Here is a 9,524-nt window from a genome sequence, read left to right as displayed (position 1 = left end):
CCGGGAGACGCCCGCCCCTTCCGGCCGCGCCGGGCCGCGCCGGGCCGTGCTGCGCCGCGCCGCGCCGTGCCGTGCCGTGCCGCTCGCGGCGCTCCCCGCCCGCGGCCCGCGACCTCCCCCTCCCGCCCCCACAATGGCTGGGGCGTCTGAGCTGGCTCTTTGGGCCTCCGGGGAGTTGCGAGGGAAAGGCGGTGGACTTGAACCGTGTCGGGTTACTGCACACGTGGCAGTAAAGGTGTTCCTCTGTGGCCGATAGGATGCTGAGCTGTAAATTTGGATGTGACTGAAAAACAAATACTGTTTGAAGTTGCTTCTGACAGGTGCTGCCCCAGTGTCCCGGTTTGTTCACCAACTCCATGTCCCTTTTAATGTCTGGTTAAGAGATTTAAGGTTAATGTTAAGGCATTCCAGAGCTCTGTGTAAACCTCCAGTTGTGCTACACTCGGTAGGTGAGGTAAAGGGGGTGTTTTGTCTCTTTCTCGCATGGAAATCCGGTTAGTTCTAGAGCAGCACTAACACAGCACTCCTTTCAACTCAACTCCAAGCTGTAGCACTCAGTTATTTGTGTGGTCTTTAAATATTTTCCAATAAAGACTTCGTGTTCTGCCACTGGATTTACTCAGCTGCTGTGTTCCCTGTGTGTATCAGGGCAGTGAGAAGATGGGTGAAGGATGATGGCTCTTGTGAGGAGGCACTGGTATCACATTAAGTTCCTTCATTTCTCTTTTCCCATGTCCTAACAGACAGCTGCTCCACAGCTCTTCATCAGGAAGCAGGCCCCAAAGGGACAAGGAACCAAACATGATACAGCTGACCATGGGCAAGGACTCTGCCAGCCAGGACACGAGCAGGGTGATCTGAGGGCAGCTCAGAGTCCAGACTACCAGGCAGGTTTCTGGTGATGAGGCAGATCTGAGGACAAGCCAGTGAGTCTGCACTGGTCCAAGATCAGTAGAGTCCATAGCAAGTCAGGGCATGGTTGTAGCCAAGCTTACGGGCAGCACTCCTATGATGTTGTTGAGGTGGGGATTGACATCCTTATGCCTGCAGAACCCACCTTCAATGAGAGAAATCCATATGCAGTGCTCATTTTAATTTCAAAACCATTTGTGTAGCAAATGGTTTCAGTATAACTTTCTGTCTAAAGCAGAAACCGTAATCTTCATCTGCGTTCACACAGAAAAGCAAAACTGCAAGTGTGACACACTGGGTAAGGTCAGGTTGTGAAGATACCCAGTTACATTTCTTTTGAGAATACATTCAGATTTTGGCATTGCAATCTATATATTCAGTAAGGAATATGCCACAGTGAGAAGGTAACCGATGCATATAAAGATATACACTTAATATAAAAACTGACAGAAAGGCTCACTACACTATCCACCTAAATGCACAACAGACCTGTGTATGGCTGGTGCATTAATGAAAAAAGGCTGGAAATTGGCTGACCACTAATGGAAAATAAGTCTTCCCTAAAAACATAATTATGCAGTTTCAAGAATAGTAATAATATAAAAATATCTTAATTTCTAAAAACAGTGTTCACAGAGATAAATACTTCATTGTTCAAAAATGTCATTAACCCCCAGCTCTAAAGTTTTAAACTTGGAGTCCTTTGGCTCAGTTAATTTTCCTAAAGAGAGCTCCTATGGTCTTGGGTATTTCATTGCCATATTGAATGCAGTACTGCTACAGTAAACTAATAAAGTTTGTTAGAGAACTATCTTTTACAGGTATTAAGACTTAAATATGTTAAATCGCATTACTTGACAATTTGCAAGTGTGCTAGTGTCACTTCTTTTACACCTATGGCAATTTCCATCATTCAAAGTTTGATAGTTCCATTATCCTGATATATTCATGTCTACTTAATGAACTCATTCTATCTCTAAAAGTTATACAGTCTCCTTTTCTATATGAATTCTCCCTCCTATGGGATGTTTGCTTCATTTATTTGTTTGCTCTCTCAAGTGGTTTATTAAAGCTACAACTAGCTTTTTAACTAAGAGTACTTTTCCTCAATTACACTCCTGATGCATTTTGTAGTAATTGAAGTTTCACATTTACTGAATAAATTTAACCTTCAGTAAGTGTTTGATTTTGGTCAAAGTAGAGTTTTCATAGTTATTTTGTTTGTAGGTTTTTACTATAAATTTCAGAAGTAGTTTTATACACTGCTGCTACAAATTTAATCATTAAAATGTCTTGAGACTCCAGATGAGAAGAGGCAGTTCCATTGTTCAATACATTTTCCATTCCTTTGTAGTATTCCTGAGCACATATTTTGGGTAATATCTAAGTATTGTCCAAATAATTTGCCAAAGTTTACACAAATGTGTATCCTAGCCTGTTTGAAAATATGACTCAAGCAAGTACCCAAGTAGTCACAAAAGCCTCTTTTCTTCTCTAAAGGTCTTCCTGGCTGAAACTGTACTCCTCTGCCTCTGCTGGCATGTCTTAAATTCCTTCCCTTATTCCCACTCAGACTTGATATACCTTGTAGAGGAAAATTCCAGACCAGTGATCTTGGTTAGAGGCCTTTATAAGAAAATTCAACCAACTGACTTTTAGCAAGCATATAATGTATAAAAATAATATTTATAACTTTGAAATGGAGCACATTCCAAGCAGCTTTTTTGGAAGCAATAGCCAAAAGAGACCAAAGAGTAGCAGTGACTGCCTCGGTCTCCCTGAGCTCAAACAACTGTGTAGGTCTGGTCTTTGGCTGGACTGGGCAGTTTCATTGCACCACTGAGAATGTTTCAGGGTTCTCTCTCCTTTAAGCATCTCTCTCTGAGGCACTGATCTTCACACTGGAGCCTGGCCAGCTGACAGGACCTTTTACAAGGCAGAATCCCCAGTCAGCCTAGAGGAATACCCACCCCAGGTTGAAACAGACTGGTTTTTTCACTGTTGTAAGAACTTAGGCGATAAGGAATGTGTGATTTTTTAGCCTAGTGCTGAGTAATTTCCTCAAGAGATTATCTTGGGTTCTCCTCTCTGCTGACAGCGTGAGCTCCTTCTGCTAAGATGTTTCTGTATTTAATATGATGAGTTAATATGCAGCATAGATGGTAGGAGTGGTACCAAAATCCAGTTTTCTTTGTCCCTGCAATATTACTCATATTTCTCAACTAAAAATTCAGTCGAGGATAATGGGACCTCTTTTTTTATACAGCTAATTTATCACTTCATTACTAAACAGAAAATCTTCCTTCCATCGTGTCATATGCAGCCATTAAGGAATCTTTCTTGACTTACACAGCCTGCCTTTTGTTCTTATAAGGAAAAAATGCATTAAGTTGAAGTTTTCAGAAACTGCATCCTAAGCACCATGGTAGTATTTGAATTCAAACTCTCTAAATACTTGAGCACTAGCATGTTGCTTTATAAAAATATTTATTTACTTGGATGTGCTTGTGTGTGCATGCCTGCAAATGTATTATTTGCAAGAAAACAGGAGACAGGGCATAGCATGTAAACAAAGCATCATGAAATTTTATAGGAAAAAGCATTTAGGAAAGCAAAGGATTTTCTTCCAAGAGCTGCTTTTGGTTGTTGGTTGGTTGGTATTTGAAGCTGTTCTTTGTTTCTTTGTATTTCAGCATTTGTTAGAGGAATTTCTACAAATTTAGAAAATTCAAGTTCCTTTAATTCATGCCCTTTTCCAGATCAAATGGTCTAATTTCAAGCAGGAATACTCTGGAGTCTGGAAAAGAACTTGATAGAAAAATATTAATAATGAGTCCTTGCTCTTCCCTATTTAAAACAAATCAGTTCAGAAAAAAAGACCTATGGTATAGCCCAAAAACTTCAACTTGCATTCTTATCTGAACACCAGTGTGCCAAGACCAAGTGATGTTGGAAGTGTTGAGTTCCCAAAATTTGTCTAAAAACAATGCCAGCTTCAGACAAACATTTCTGTCTCTGTAAAATTCGGACTGGGAAACTAGATCCTAGTGGAAAAAAACATCAGCTCATTTTGAATATAACTGTGTAACCTCATGTACCTACAGTCTTAAGGAGAGAGCAATCAAAGAAGGGATATGAGGAAGTAAAATAAATACCTTTTTTTCATTCATTACATGACTTCCTCATATGAGGAGAAGAGGATGGGCAGACACTGATCACTTCTCTGTGGTGACCAGTGACAGGAGCTGAGGGAATGGCCTGAAGCTGTGTCAGAAGAGGTTTAGGCTGGATATCAGGAAAAGGTTCTTTACCCAGAGGGTGGTTGGGCACTGGAACAGGATCCTCAGGGAAGTGGTCACAGCACCACTGACAGAGTTCAAGAAGAATTTGGAGCATGCTCTCAGACATATGGTGTGATACTTGAGGATGGTCCTTTTCAGGGCTAGGAATGTGACTTGATGATCTTTGTGGATCCCTTCCAACTCAGCTTATTTTGTGATTCTGTGATTATCAACTTTTCCTGTTCACTTCCTGATGCTGAGTAAGCATTTTAAGTTATATTTATCATTACAGCAGTCAGTAGGCTGAAACTGGGCTTAGATCACACTCTTTTTGGTCTTTATTCAGCAAAGGAAGAACAGTCCTCTTCTGGCTATTGACTATTTCATGAAACTCCTCCTGCAAAATATGCATCAACAGATATTTTGATGTGTAAGTTGAACAACTCAAATATTAGCAAATTGATCCAGGGTTTAGGCAGAAACTTACCTCAGAATGAATTGTGCCTGAAAATGTCAACAGATAGCTAGAGACAGCATTTTTCAATCCAGGTTACAAAAAAAAGATTTTGTAATGCTTAACTTTTATTTCGTCTTCCATTGTAGCTTCCAAGGACAATGCATTCCACCCAGCTACACCTTGTTTGAGAGCTAACAGCTTATGCTTGTGTTCAGCCAAAGCAGCATTTCTCTTTGTGGTAAGTGTTTATTCTGGCTTTCCTTTCTCTTCTGGAAGAAACTGAGCAACTGCTGCCAGCTCCAGGGAGCATAAATAGGTAAGTACTGTATTTCTAGAAAGCTGGATTAACTCTGAGCTAAAACAGTTCTTCCTTAAAGGCATGTTGTACTCAGGAAAGCATTGAAAAATGAAGGATCCACCATACTTCTTCACTGTTTGTTCTAATGATTAAGCAGTTGTTCTTTTAAATCTGGATTTTGACTTCTATTTTCATCTAGTCTTTAATCCTTTCTCTGTTAAAATTTTCTTTGTTTCCTTCTTTCTCCCTGAGAAGATTATGACACATCACAACCATATTTTGTGTCAGCTTTCTCTTCAATAGAGTAACACTGGGAGATTTTTCAAGCTTAGCTAGCAGAGCTACCCCTTGACAATTCCATTTTCTCTTTCAATGCTTCATTTTTTCCTGCTTCCTTTCAAAATTGCAAGTTGAGCATCAGACTCACTAATGCAGCATACAAAGCTAGGATCAGTGTTGTGCTCATCTGTGCTCATATATATTCAAAGAACCCTTGGAAGCAGATGCTGAATTTCCCCCTGCAATTCCCAGTGTCATTGCTCTCCAGGGGATTGTGTTGCTTTTGCCCTGAGCACTGGCTGCAAAACCCAACACTGTGCTGACTTTGTACACAGACAGTGGATGAGAGCCAGGCAGCAGAAGAGGCCAGCTTGCTCTGCCCTTGTCAGTGTTCACCCACAGGCTGCCAAACACAGATTTGATCAACAACAACTTTACATCTTACCTCAGGATCAGTGATTGACAGAATGGATGCCTCTTTTCTAGTCACTCCAGCAAACAGAAATTAGCAGGGACTTCTTAGAGGGACATTTTTTTATGATCTGTTATTAAATCACTAGTTAAAAACTAAACATAAAAAACATTTTTGAGAATAATACTGTTCAGATGGAAAGCATCATGGTAACTATGAAATATATAGTGAGATTAGGCTTTTTGTTATTCCAAGCAGAATATCAATTAACCTATTTATTACACTAAGGTGGTGAAATATAAATTATTTATGAGGAAAGGAATTGGTTTTTCCTCATTTTAAGCTCCAGTCATTACACATTTGGCTCTGGAGCCACAGCTGTTTCTTTTTTCGAAAATGAATAGCTGAGAAAAACAACAGTTGTAGAACAAAACTCAGATTTCAATTGCAAATACTTAGAAATTTAAATAAAGACAAAGAGACCCAGCAGGTAGAAACACTCGATATTTTTCATTGCTCCAGTGAAAACTCAATCACTAAGTTAAAGCCAAACTCTCAAGGTGCCACAATTGCTACAATTAAACATATTCTGTAAGACGATAGCATGGATGAGATAGTGCAGAGCTGTCACTTCAAAGGACCCTCAAGAGAGGAATGAGAAGCAGCAAATATTTTGTAATAGCAAAATCTGGAATCTTACTGGATTTAAACAGACTTCAGATGTACTTGTTCTCCAAGTGATAAAGGGACATACTGAAATATTATGGCCGTAAACAAGAAAAAAGAAGGAATGGGGAGTAAAGAAGATAAATAGTACCCCCCCCCCCAAAAAAAAAAAAAAAGGAAAAAAACCTATGATAGCAAAATCGTTCTATCTAAGATGTGAATAAAAGTTTGACATCCCAGCAGAAATTATTGTTGTCAATGGTTTTTAGCATTTTTTGACTGGACTATGTCAATATAGAAAAGTATTCATGGGAGAATAATTATCAAATAAATTAGAATCAAACTAATTAGAATCAAACAAATTTCAGCTCATTGTGCATTTCAGACCTCTCAGGGCCTGACTAAGGGATAGACTGAGCTAAATTTTTTCCATTGGCCTTCCATTGACAGCAGGAGAAATATTCAATTTGCTGTCACATAGAATTTGGATTAGTGCACATCCAGAGCTATATCAATTTACTCTAGCTGTTATACAACCCATTATTTCCATGTCTGTTTACAAACTTCTTTATTTTTTGCAGACTTGTCTACAAAATGATGAAGCTGAACCAGCTACTGGAATGTATATGCACTGGGCCAGCCAAAAGAAATATATTCCCACAGTTGAGGTAATTCACATCAATCCTGAATTCTCACTTCATGGCTGTTTAGTTCTGGCGCTTTAAGTGCATTTCCTGACATTGAAAATGTAGAAATTTTGGAGAAAAATTAGTTAATGCATCTATCTGCCTGTATATGCTGGAAGTATGGAACCTTTAAAAACAAAAATCATTGTATTTTTCAGTGGGGAAAAAAACCTCAGCAGGACAATGCTCTGACTGAATCCTAAATGTTACTGTTTTCAATACTCAAACAAACGAGTAGAAACTGAGCCTGTGCAGAGAAGAGTTTGCAAAATAAGCCAGCCTATGCATCTGAGAATAAACCTGCAGTTAAAACAAAAATAGGAGGCCACAAAGAAACCATCTCTCATTGCTGATATCACTACAAATCGAACTTCATTATTGGAAGATTCATCGAGATACCTCTGATCAGGACAATCCAGTCTAATTTGGATCTGCACATGTTGTCCAACATGCTCTTTGCCTGGCTACTTAATGGAGGCTGCACGGGTGTGATTAACAGAACTTAGGTGGGGAACAAGTGGCTTTGGGCTGCTTACATCAAAGAGCAGCCAGTGGTACCCTGAGACAGGAGCCACTGGTGCATCTCTGGAATGCAGTCACTCTCCTCTTCCTTCTTGGTCTCTGAACACGCTTGTATTTTAAACCAGTCTGGGCAGAACTTTACAGCTTATTTTTGGCAGCATGTGAAAGAGTTTGTTGTCAAGCATTTAGCTTCAGATTGGTCAGCACAATTTTCTGAAAATTTTTACAGTGTTCAGTCTTTATTCTGTGCCAAGTATAAGCTGACTGCAGAGGACTACGTTGCACTTACAGCAACTACACTTCAGCTGTCATGTTCCAGGTGGAACTTCAAATACTTAGAGATGAGACAAGTCTTCCACAGTTCAGGGTATGAATACCATAAATTTGGCCCTCTCCCACCACAGTGAAGGAAATCAATTGGTAGCACTGGAGCAAGTTGACTGCCCATGACATGCTGCAGCCATTCATTAAGCAAAGACTTTTAAAGTCATGTGCAAAATACTGGAGACCATTAGAAAAGACCTCTAAGAACAAATGGGTATGACTACTGATGGTAATTTACAGCTCTGACATACGTAAAACACGCTCAGGTAGGATATATTCTGCTAGATTGTGTGAAGAAACAATGTACTCCAAGTACTAGCATTACGTCTGGAATGAAGAACTCATAATAATTTTACATATATGCAATTCAAATTGAACATACAGCAAATAAAGTTACAAACATTGAATTAACATACTGTGCTGGTTTGGCTGAGATTCTTCATAGTAGCTATTACAGGGCTGTTTTCAATTTGTGCTCAAAATATGCTAAGATAGGGCTGTTTTCATTATTGCTGAGCAGTGCTTACACATCATCAAGGCCTTTTCTCCTTCTGACCCTACCCCACCAGTGAGGGGACTGGGGAGGGAACCCATCCAAGACAGCTGACCCCAGCTGGGGGTGAGCACATAAAGCTGGAGGAAGGAAAGGGGAAATATTTGGAGTGGTCGCATTTGTCTTCCATAGTAACTTAAATGGGATGGAGCCTGCTTTCCTGAAGGTATCTGAGCATCTGCCTGCCAATGGGAAGTGGTAAATTAATTCCTTGTTTCATTATGCTTGTGTGCATGGCTTTTACCTTACCTATTAAACTGTCTTTATTTCAATCCATGAGTTTTCTAACTTTAACACTTCCGATTCTCTTCCTCATCCCACTGGGTGCTGGGGGGAGTGAGTGAGCAGCTGTGTGGGGCTGAGTTGCCAGCAGGGGTTAATCCATGATACATACTGAATGCAAAAACACATTTTAAAAAACAAGATGGATCTTTAAGTGAAAGAATTGTCTTCTTTCCGACCTCCACCATTATTTAACAATGTGGAGACAATGACATACAGGAAATGCACTTAAACTGACATGAAGGTAGATTTAAAACAGCACAGGAGGGGTATCTGCAGCAGACCCACGATCTTGGCTCCAGCATTATTTCAGTCTTAGCAGGAACCTGCTCGTTGTAGACAAAGATGTTCGTGACCAGTTACATCTTGTCCCGTTGATGTTGGTATTGCCCTGTTTATACCAACTCCTACCTACTGCTAGACTTCACCTTTGGCTGTTGCCAGATTTCTCCCAGACCCGTTTCCCCGTGTGAGCCGGCGCTGGAGCCCTCTCAGGCCGGCACTGCCGCTGCTGCGGGCTGAGCAGCGCGGGGAGCGGTCCCTGCGCCGTGCCGAGCACCGCAGCTCCGCCCGCAGCCCGGGGCCGAGGGAACCGGAGCCGCCGCCGCCGTCCCGCGAGGGGCGCGGGGGCCCCGAGCGGCGCCTCAGCCGCGGCGCGCAGCAGCGATGGAACAGCGCGACTCACCGGCACAGAACGGCTTTCTGAGCGATAGCTTTTACAGCATTCTTCTAATTAGGAGTATGAATATTATGTTGAGTCAGTAATTTTTCACAATGGCCACCGAGTCACACCAATATCCGACTGCTTATTCAGTTTTTGCTCATGCTTGTGCTTCTACTCCACTTTATAGA

At 41.0% G+C, this 9,524-nt stretch overlaps 1 long non-coding RNA gene across 1 annotated transcript; it reads left to right on the top strand.

The window, feature by feature from the left end:
• Window positions 1–3,144: 3,144 nt before the first annotated feature.
• LOC115493976 (uncharacterized) lies at window positions 3,145–8,248 on the top strand. The gene is made up of 2 exons (XR_012054250.1): window positions 3,145–4,888; window positions 6,887–8,248. It is a non-coding gene; the product is annotated as an uncharacterized lncRNA (long non-coding RNA).
• The last annotated feature ends 1,276 nt before the right edge of the window (window positions 8,249–9,524 follow it).

The sequence above is a fragment of the Taeniopygia guttata genome, chromosome 2, assembly GCF_048771995.1.
Source record: "Taeniopygia guttata chromosome 2, bTaeGut7.mat, whole genome shotgun sequence".
Taxonomy (NCBI): domain Eukaryota; kingdom Metazoa; phylum Chordata; class Aves; order Passeriformes; family Estrildidae; genus Taeniopygia; species Taeniopygia guttata.
This window is presented reverse-complemented; position numbering and strand designations above follow the sequence as displayed.